The sequence below is a fragment of the Sceloporus undulatus genome, chromosome 10, assembly GCF_019175285.1.
Source record: "Sceloporus undulatus isolate JIND9_A2432 ecotype Alabama chromosome 10, SceUnd_v1.1, whole genome shotgun sequence".
NCBI lineage: Eukaryota > Metazoa > Chordata > Lepidosauria > Squamata > Phrynosomatidae > Sceloporus > Sceloporus undulatus.
In genome coordinates, this window is record NC_056531.1 from 15,137,351 (window position 1) to 15,149,155 (window position 11,805).

The following is an 11,805-nucleotide window of genomic DNA, read 5'->3' on the forward strand; positions in this document are numbered from 1 at the left end:
CCAGACAATGAAAACCAACTACAGTACATTGAAGGGAAATATAAAAAGATTCCCAAGGAGCAGCGTATTTGCATTTCTGGAAGTGGGGCTATTGAAGGCATCATACACTATATGCTACATTGAAAGATAGGTTGATATTTGGGTGATGAATCTTGCCTGTGATTCTGATCCAATGGCTGAAGACGTCGGCTATCTCTCCAACACAGGAACAGAGCAAAGCTCCAAACACAAGCTTTCGGCTTGCTTGGAAGAATTAATGCCTGGAGAAACAGCTGCTAGGGTTAGGGTTAGATCAAAGAATCACTCTCCAACAGTTCACTCCTCAGAGGGCTTTATGGCCTTGTTTCAAATAACGCAAGCTAATAACCACTATACAAAAACTCTTACCAACCAACACACCACACTATCCCACAATCCCACACAGTAAAGAACACCGTTTTGCTTATATACAGAGGAACATGAGGCGACCACTAAGCCCAGCCTCTTCCTATACCTAGACCGGCGGGACCTTGGAACAGTGGTACATGCTCTGGTAACCTCTCGTCTAGACTTCTGTAATATGCTTTACATGGGGCTACCCTTGTACCAAGTTCGGAAGCTTCAGTTAGTACAAAATATGGCAGCCAGATTGGTCACCGGCTCATCAAGGTTCGACCATATTACACCTATCTTAAAAGATCTTCACTGGCTCCCTATTTGCTTCCCGGCACAGTACAAGGTGTTGCTCATTACCTATAAAGGCCTACATGGCTTGGGCCCAAGTTACTCACGGGAACGCATCTCCCTATATAATCCGCCCCGCACTCTTAGAACATCGGGTAAGAACCTATTGGAGATAGCAACCTTTAAATATGTTGCTACTTCGCAAAGAGCATTTTCAACAATGGCTCCGAGACTCTGGAACAGTCTCCCTGAGGAGATCCGCTCAGCGACCTCGCTAGAGACAATTCGAAAAGCGGTTAAAACCGAGCTTTTTAGCCGAGCATACCCCCCTGATATGGATGACATGCCCTGCCTGTGTATGATCCCTGCCTTGTTTGTTGATGCTATTGTTATTCTGTGATGTTGGATATTTTATTGCTTTTAGCTGCTTTTAATTGAATTTATGTAAACGCCTTGTCCTTTTATTTAGTCTGTAACCCTGCTTCGATCCACCGGGAGAGGTGGGGAAACATAAATTTTTTATTATTATTATTATTATTATTATTATTATTATTATTATTATTATTACACAAGTGGCTATATTGCACCATATGTTTACATTGAGTCCGGCTCCCTTGACCTTCAGCGTCGGGCTGCTGCTCTGGACTCCAGCTGTGGCCAATCTAGGCTTCTGCAACCATTGCCACATCGGAACATTTCCACCTTCAGTCCATTAACAAGATAGATAAAACCCTAAGAGATAAAAGCTTCTGAAGAGAAGTTTAGACCTTGTAGCTCGCCACAATGGCTTGGAGAACATCACTTACTTGTTAGCTAAGACAACTAGGTCTGTCATGTTCAACACTGCTAGGTTTGCTGTGAGAGCAGCTAAACTTAACTGGACTTTGAGGATAAAGGCTTGCATGGGAATCTGCAGTAAACAGATTAGATTAATTGGAATAGAGGATGGGGAATTGCGATATGGTTTTGTATGAAATGTTTTTGTAATTTTAGTGTAAACATATTGCTCTCTAGAGAATCATAGAATCCTAGAGTTGGAAGAGACCCCAAGAGATCCAGTCCAACCTGCCATGCAGGAACTCTCCGTCAAAGCATCCCCATTGACAGATGGCCATCCAGCCTCTGTTTCAAGACCTCTAAGGTCCACCACAATCTCCGAGGAAGGAGTGTCTTCCTCTGTCGAACAGCGCTTACTCTCAGGAAGCTCCTCCAAATGTTGAGCTGGAATCTCTTTTCCTGGAGCTTGCATCCATTGCTCCATTGGGTCCTGTTCTCTGGAGCAGCAGAAAACAAACTTCCTCCCTCCTCAATATGGCTTCCCTTCAAGTATTTAAACAGGGCTCTCATATCACCTCTTAACTTTCTCTTCTCCAGGCTAAACATCCCCAGCAATTCCCTAAGTCTTTCCTCATAGGGCTTCATGGTTTCCAGACCCTTCACCATTTTAGTCTCCCTCCTTTGGACACATGGCTCCAGTTTATTAATGTCCTTCTTGAATTGTTTTGCCCAGAACTGGACACAATATTCCATGTGGATCCTGACTAGAGCAGAATAGAATGCCACTATGACTTCCCTTGATCTAGACACTATACTTCTATTGATGCAGCCTAAAATCGCATTGGCCTTGTTAGCTGCCGCATCACACTGTTGTCTCAGGTTCAACTTGTGGTCTACTAGGACTCCTAGATCCTTTTCACATGTAGTCTTGCAAAGCCAGGTGTCCCCCATTCTATGTACAGTATATACATTTTGTTTTTGTTTTCCGTGAAACATCAATCCTCAAAGATCTTCTGGAATTAAAAGGGTTGCAGAAAGATAGTAAGCAGAGTGCCAGTCTGGCCTGTCTGGGGAGAGATTTCCAGTGCCAAGGGGCATGTACCAAAAAGGCCCCCTCTTCGATGAGCCCAGCAGATGGACCTGGGATTGGTTTTGGACAGAGAAATGAACCTTCCCAAAATATATTAAAATATGATGGACAGGTTCATAAGGGAGAAGGCAGTCCTTCAAATAACCTGGATAGGGCTTTATAGGGCCTTGACAGCCCTTTGAAATGTGTCCCAAAACGATTGGCAGCCAGTGGAGTTGTTGCGCCAAGGACGTTGTGTTGTGCTGTAGTCAACCCAATTTAGCAAATTGGATATTTGGTTTACAGTGGTTAGCCAGCCAAGGATAAAAGGTAAGCCTAAATACCCCAAAGGCTCCAGATCCCATCTGATCTTGGAAGTTAAGCAGGATCAGCACTGGTTAGTCCTTGGATGGGAGACTACCAGGTGCTGGAGGCTCTATTTCAGAGGCCTCTAAGTAGTCTTTGTCTAAGAAAAGGCCATAAAATTCTTATTTTGCCAACACATGTTTGCGATCTATCTATGAAGGAGCGATGTATGCATGTGCACAAGCACACACACACACACACACACACATATATATAGGTGTACATATGCATATACTCTGGCTTTGCTTCGCGAACAAACGAAGATTCAGGAAGGACTCATCCCGCACTTGTACAATGCATATACACACTCATGTTAAAATGCTTTTGACGTTGCGCAGTGTGTGAGGCAACACGTCAACATTTGGCACCAGATTTTCTACTTTCATGACTGTAGTCAGCAGCTTGTGAGCTGGAGAAACAGCTCTCCCTTTCTTAATGAGCAAAGAGACACTGTAAACTTCTCTCAGATGAGGCTTTTATTCTTAGAAGGAGTTCCACTGTGTACAACAATATATATACATCGACTCCATCATCTACCATCCACACTAGTAGCAACCCTCTATGAGGTAAATGCATGTCATTACTTTAGCAAAGGCTCCGTGTGGCCTACTAGGCCTTGCCTCTCCCTCTGGGCAAGCAACCCACTCTGAGGTAAATGAATGTCACTACTCTAGCAAAGGCTCCGTGAGGCCTACTAGGCCTTGCCTCTCCCTCTGGGGTCACAAAGCAACCCACTCTGAGGTAAATGCATGTCACTACTCTAGCAAAGGCTCCGTGAGGCCTACTAGGCCTTGCCTCTCCCTCTGGTGCCATAAAGGATCTAGCCACCCTCCTGAGGGACTTTTCAGACTGGCAACATTCTATAGTACTTTACAGCACTTCTTGACTATGGAGTTTATCAGACAAGGGAAATTGGATGTATAATAATCCAGTGGCAATCTGAACGCAATCATGTGGTTTCACGTTATTGCGTGATAGACTGCCACACACAAATTTGGGCAATGGCATGCTATTTTCGGGCAATGGGAAGCCAATTCAAACGCAATGCACATTCACGTAATTGCGCTAAACTAGAGACTAGGGCGGGTTACAAACCGCCACTTGGGACGTCCTCAGGACGTCCCAGTTTAAAAAAGGGGCGTCTCTTCCAGACGCCCCTATTCCAGTTACGGACTCTGTCCGTAACAAATGGCGCCAGCCATTCCACACGGCCGCTGCCATCTTGACGTAACGGACGCTGTGCGTCCGCACTTCACACGTCGCTAATGATGTCGCGAGTGCGCCATTGGCGCCTCGCGGTGTCATTAGCACGCCGCCAGAAGAAGCTCCATTTTGGAGCTTCTTTTTTGCTCCGTAAGGGAGCCGCGCGGTTTGGCTGCGGTGGCTCCATCGCAGAGCAAACAGCAGCGCCGGGAGACCGCCGCAAAGCGGTGGTTTGTAACACCTCCCAGTGAATGCGTTCTGGCCTCACTTTCTTTTCATTCAAATTTAAGAGAAATTCCTCCCATTTGATAAACTCCTATCTTTTTGATGTCAGTTCCTGTTTAAATGGCTAATCATTATAATAATATAATAAAAAATTTATTTATATTTTCCCACCTCTCCCCACGGATCGAGGCGGGATTACAGTCAATATCAAAATTCCACAAAACATCACAATTACAATTATTTAAAATCAACATTTAAGATAAAATTATCTAAAAACATACAATTAACAATCACAATATAACATCCTGAGGTAGATTTCAATTGAGAGTGATTTCATTTATAGAGGGCCAGAAGGGTATTCTTGTTTGAAGAGATGAGTTTTCAGCGCCTTTTTAAAGGCGTCGAGAGCTGGAATAAGTCGAATCTCTTCCGGGAGATTATTGCAATGTGAAGGGGCCATAACTGTGAACGCTTTTTGGTGAGTAGCTTTTAGTCTCACTTTGGGGTGTTCAGGCAGAAGCTTTCCTGTTGTTTTGAGAGTGCAGGGTGGATTGTATAGGGAGAGGACTTCCCTCAAGTAACTTGGTAACTTATGGCTCACAGTAACCCTTTTATTCCTGGTTACTATTAATACCCACATTGTACATTTTCCTTATGTGTCTATATCCTAACAACTTATACATATACATGCATATGCATACAGAAATAAATATGTATATATACATGTACATATATATGTATATACATATATACATGTATATACATATGTATATACGCATATATATACATATGCACACCCATGCCCATGGCACGTGCATGGGGGAAGTAGTGTATGTCTGTATATATGTATATAAATGTGTGTGTGTGTGTATATATATATATATATATATAGTTGTATTTATGTATATGTGTGTGTGTATACACACACACATATATGCGCCTTGAGGAGCTTAAGCACACACATTCTATTTACAACTACATGTGCGTGTAGCATATAGTGGCATACCTGATGACACTTTTCCTCATGGCATATCTGTGCATATAGATGGATGCACTTGTGTGTATATATGCGCATAGATGCGTCCATCTATATGTGCAGATATACATGTATAAAGTGCACTAATGATGTGCGTAGATCAAGTGCCTGCGCCCACTGCTATATATATATCTATGCCCAGATCTATATTTCATGTGGAGCCTGCATTCACGCGAAACAGGACACAACAAACATGGGAAGCGGCTCCCTTCTTCGCCCCGGAAAGCATTAAAGTTCACAATGCATTCAGAGCCCCACTGGGCATGCACAAGGATCCCAATTCGAATTGGAGAATCCACATGGCATGTGCTGTTGTGATCATTTATTTTGTGCTCGCTCTGCTTTGCCTTGGGAATGACCACAATTTCCATCTTCGCATGTGATAATTAATCACATAACTTGGCTTATTTTCGAATGGGCCCTGCTTGGCATTTCCTTTGGGATGGGGGCACATATCCCACATATGATAACGGCCTGTGTAAAAATCAAAGCTTTTGTGGTCCAAAAAAACCACTCCTAAAAATGCTTATTCAATCTCTTTAAATATCTCCAAAAGAGGAGGCTCCACCACCCTCCGAGGCAGCATCATCTTCCACTATTGAAAAGCTCTTGCAATCCAGACGTTCGTCCTAACGTTTAGGTGGAATCTCTTTTTTTTGCAATTTGAATCCAGTGGTTCATGTTCTGGTCTCTGGAGCAGCAAAAAACAAGCTGGCTCCATCTTTCTCTTGCCTTTGCTCCCCACTTTGCTCCTCAGTAAAGGTTGCAGCCAACCTTGGCTTATCCAGGCTGGGTAGCGATGGAAATGTACCGCTGGCTTCCCTGCTTTGTCCCTGGATGTGGCTGCCGACATTTTAATGCGCCAGTGCGTGCACACAAATAAAAGTCCCACTTGTGTGTACTGAATATTTAAAGCAAAGGTTGAAATATTAGGGGGCTCCCAGAAAAGAGGCAGCTCCTTGGCTTTGGGAGAGAAGGGGGTGGTGGAAATGAAAGGCCCTAAGCATAGGCCTCTTTCTCCCCCGTCTCTTCCCTGCATGACATTCTTTGGAGAAACTTCCGCTTCTGAGCAAAGCCAGACTCGTGAGCAAAACCCTTTCTTCCTAGAGGAAATTTACCCGCGCCGATTCCCAGTGAATGGCCAATCCAATGAATTTAATGTCCAGGGCCCCAAGGGAGGCTGGAGGCAGCAAGGACCCAAAGAGGGCCTTTTTAAATCACCACTCAATTCACAGAATCACAGTTGGAGGAACCGCAAGGGCCACCTAAGGATCACCCTGCTTTCAAGCCAGATGTCACACACTTTGATATTTGTGCATTTAATTTTGCCTGCCATGTTTCTACACAGAATCATAGGTTGGAAAGACCATAAAGGCCATCTTTCCAACCCCCTGGGAGAAAGCGAGATCTAAATGCCCATCAGGTACTGCTGATACCTACTGAGCATTTTGGTGCACATTGGGCACTTTTTATTACCATCGGACATTGATGCCCACCAGGTACTGTCTGGTTTGTATCAGGCACTTCTGACCTCCATCAGGTACTTCTGATGGGCCCACTGAGCACTTCTGGTGACCACTGGGTACTTCTCATGCCATCGGGCATTTCTGATTGGATTGGCCTCAGGCACTTCTCAAATACTTCTGAATGGCAAAAAGCCCTTCTAAGACATCAGGCCACTACGACACCCATCAGGTATGCTGTGCCCATTGAGCACTTCCTGGTGACCACTGGGTACTTATCATGCCATTGGCTCTTTGATTGGATGGCATCAGGCACTTTCTGTACTTCTGAATGGTATCAGGCACTTCTCAAGACACGTCAGGTACTGCTGATGCCCATCAGGCCTTCTTACACCCATCGGTAGTGCCTGATGCATATCAGACAGTTCTCATGCACATCAGCACTTCTGTTGTGCCCCACATTCCACTCAGTGTCCAGATGTGACCAGGGAGTGTCCCAATGACGCATCGGTGCCATGTTGATACGTTATACATGGGGATTCATTTTAAAACTGACATAGACCACATCACCTGCATATCAACTGCCTGCCAAGTTGAAGAGCCCCTCCCCGACCACATCTTGAGGGGGAGAAGCAGGCAAGAAAGACACAACCGCTCTGCTGCCAAGAAGAAGAGCCCTCCCCGACCCCCCATCCTTGAGGGGAGGAGAAGCAGGCAGGAAAACAACAGGCCTCTGCTGCCAAGTTGAAGAGCCCTTCCCCCCGACCTCCATCTTGAGGGGAGAGAAGCAGGCAAGAAAAACAACAGGCCTCTGCCTGCCAAGTTGAAGAGCCCCTCCCCCGACCTCCTCCATCTTGAGGGGAGAGAAGCAGGCAAGAAACAACAGGCTCCGCCTGCCAAGAAGAGAGCCCTCCCGACCTCCATCTTGAGGGGAGAGAAGCCAGGCAGGAACAACAGGCCTCCGCCTGCCAAGTTGAAGAGTCCCCCCTCCCCCCGACCTCCATCTGAGGGAGAGAAGCAGGCAAGAAACAACAGGCCTCTGCCTGCAAGTTGAAGAGCCCTCCCCCCGACCTCCATCTTGGGGAGGAGAGAGCAGGCACAAAACAAAAACGGCCTCTTCCTGCCCAAGTTGAAGGCCCCTCCCCCCGACCTCCATCTTGAGGGGAGGAAGCAGGCAAGAAACCACAGGCCTCTGCCTTCAAGTTGAAGAGCCCTCCCCGACCTCCATCTCTGAGGGGAGAGAAGCCGGCAAGAAACAACAGGCCTCCGCTCCTGCCAAGTTGAAGAGCCCTCCCCCCGCCCTCCATCTTGAGGGGAGAGAAGCAGGCAAGAAACAACAGGCCTCCGCTGCCAAGTTGAAGGCCCTCCCCCCGACCTCCATCTGAGGGGAGAGAAGCAGGCAAGAAACAAACAGCCTCCGCCTGCCAAGTTGAAGAGCCTCCCCCCGACCCTGCCAAGTTGAGATCCTCCCCCCGACCTCCATCTTGAGGGGAGGAGAGAAGAGGCAAGAACAAACAGGCCTCTGCCTGCCAAGTTGAGACCCCTCCCCCCGACCTCCATCTTGAGGGAGAGAAACAGGCAAGAAACAACAGGCCTCTGCCTGCCAAGTTGAGGGGCCCTCCGACCTCCATCTTGAGGGAGGAAGCAGGCAAGAAAACAACAGGCCTCCGCCTGCCAAGTTGAAGAGCCCCCCTCCCCCGACCCCCCATCTTGGGGGAGAGAAGCAGGCAGAACAACAGGCCTCCGCACTGCCAAGTTTAGAAGCCCCTCCCCCGACCTCCATCTTGAGGGGAGAGACGCAGGCAAGAAGAAAACAACCGGCCTCCGCCCTGCCAAGTTGAAGAGCCCTCCCCCGACCTGCCCAGTTGAAAGAGCCCTCCCCCGAACCTCCATCTTGGGGGAGAGAAGCCGAGTTTTTTGTGTTGTGTTTTTGTTTTGTTACTTGCTTTGTTGTATATGCATATGTATGCTGTAAACCGCTTTGATCCTAGGAAAAGCGGTTATACAAATACAAACATTATTATTATTATTATTGTGCATTGGACCATGGTGCATTCTACATGGTAACGCCACAACAACCCCTTGTTGAACATGGATGTTACAAAGCCGCTCCATTCTCTTTCTTACATCATATGTCACCAATCGGAGACACATGTCCCCATGCTGCATCCAGACATGTGGCTTATTCATTGCCAGGGACTGCTCTCCCCATGTGCAATGGGGGTTTATAAGCAGAGGGACTCCAGTGTCCTTAACACTCATGGATTGGGAGACCAAAGGACCATGTTTTTCTTTGCTGCCTTCTGGAAGAATTTATTGCTGATGTTTGCCTGCACTCTGTGGTGGCATCTGAAAAGGACATGCAAGCACATCTGGCTGTTGGAACAGAATGTGGATTATGGCAGGCTTGAGTGTGAAGCGGAAGGCTGGCACCACCTCAATGTCTGAAAACGAAGAGGGAGAAGAATGGAAGCTGAGGGGTCTCTGGTCCAATTGAAAACCAGCACCTGCACCTTCTCCTCTCCCAAGACAACGGAGCAGGTAAAGTGGTGCGGGGAGGTCAAACCCCACCACCCCAATTATATATATTATGTAAGCTTTTTTATATGGCTGCAATTTACACACGCTGTGTGGACACAATCTTTTAATTAGCGGCTCCCTGCCCCCAGGCTTACAACTCTAAAAAGACATGACTCAAAAGAGGAGGGAAGAGTGACACAATTTCGTGTTCCAGAGGGTATGTGGTGGCCAGGGTCTCCCATACTAGTTAGGCTTTGAGCAGGCTATATAAGTGCCCAAATGATGCTGAGCACAGACTAAAATAACCAAATAGAGACTGGTCACAGAGTAAATGTGCCAAATACATATTGGCATGGACGAATGTGCCAAATAGATACCAGCAATGGACCAAAAGCACCAGATAGATGCTGGCACCGATGAGTGTTGCCAATAGATACTGGGGACACTGTGTGCCAAGAGATACCAGGGATGAAACAGTGTGCCAAATAGATACCGGGCACAGACTAAATGTACCAAATAGCTGTGCACAGACTAGTCATCATTATCATCATCTTTATTTATATCCTGCCATTTCCCCAAAACTGGAACTCAGTGACTTACAAGATTAAGAACATACTATTTTTTTTAAAAAGGATTTACAATTAACAGAATTAAAATAGATGCATTAAAAGATAAAATTAGTTTAAAAGATTAAATTGATTTAAAAAGCTTCACACAGTATACACCCACACACACACACCACAAATCCTTTCCAGGGCAAGCATTCTCTGAAGATTCCCAGCCACAGGTTACTGACGAAATGTCAGGAATAAACTCTTCTAGAAACCCGAAAACCCCACAAAAATGATTGATTAAAAAATACTTAAAAGAATATGACCCTAGCTCATTTTTAAAAAAAAAACCCTTCCGCTTTAAAAGCCTTTCTAAACAGGTAGGTCTTCCCTGCCGGCAGAAGGCCATCCAGGAAGGGGCCATTCTGATCTATTCCCTGGGCAGGGAGTCCAGAGTCCAGGGGCAGCCACCAAAAGCCCTCTCTCGCGTCCCCACCAACCGTGTTGTGTGGTGGGTGGGACAGAGAGGATCCTTCTCTGAGGATCTCAGAGCCCGGGCGGCTGTAGGGGGAGATTGGTCTGTGAATAGCCTGGGCCTGAGCCCTACAGGCTTTGTAGGTCATTCACAGCCCTTTGTTTTGTTTCCCGGAAACAAAACTGGCAGCCAGCAGCGCTGTTTCAACAGGTGGCATTGATTTGTGATCTCTCTAACCTGCCTTGTTAACAGCCTGGCTGCAGACTGATACCGGGTTAGTACCAAGATGGACAAAATGTGCCAGATGGTACTGGGGCAGACCAAATGTGCCACACAGATTCCTGCACAGACAAATGTGCCAAATAGTACCGAGTAACAGACAAACAAAATTCATTAATGGATACTTCGGAGTGGACTAAATGTGTCAAATAGGTACTTGGCTACCGAATAACCGTGCCATAGCATACCAGGTACACCTGAAATGTGCCAAATATAACTGGGTGCAGATAAAATTACTAGAGATAAATGTCAGGCGCAGACAAAATGTGCTAAACAGGGTCTGGGTACAAACTAACTTGTGCCAATAGATACTGGGTACAAACAAAATGTGCCAAATCAACCAGACACAGAGATAGTGTGCCAAATAGATACTGGGGACAGTGTGCCAACGATCATACCAGTGGATGGACAAAGTGTGCCAAATAGATACCGGCACACGATAAATATACCAAATAGATGTGGGCACAGACTACTGCACAATAGTACTGGGCAAACATCCGCCATAATGGAGGAAGGTGGACACTGGGAGGAGGATCTCTCCAAGACGTGGCCCGTGGCACATAGCCATTGTGGCAGAAGGAGACACATAAACCTCTTTGGAATGTCTTCTATCCAGACAGAACCCTATGATGGGACAACCAAATGAATTGTGCCAGAAGATGAACCTTCAATCAAACCCACTTGCTTCTAGATGGAGGATGGATGCAGAGCATAGTGGGGGTGATCTGGTCCTGCCAATGTTGCAGGAAGGAGGGAGGGAAACAACTAATGCATACGCCAGTGAAGTGTAGTTGCTTGGGCATTGGAGTATGACCCTGGAGTGCAGGCTTCGAATCCCGCTCTCGCCGTGAAATCTATGGGCGAGCTTTTGCAAGTCACACACTCTTCAGCCTCAGAGGACGCCATGGCAAAAACCCCATCTGAAGAAACTTGCCAAGAAAATAGGGTCAACTAAGTCTCAAAGGACTTGAAGGCAATGCAACACAAATACAGAAGGTCTTGGGAAGTTGCAGCAATCAAGAATCCTTGCAAAACTGTAGCAGGTTGTTCTTCTTAGTGAGCTCAGGATTTTGCACCCAGCCTTTCTCTAAACCTTGAGGAGAGTGCCCATCAAAACTGGAGGATTTGCCACTTCCTCTCCTGCTCGGGAGAACGATGTACCCATAAAAGAACAGATA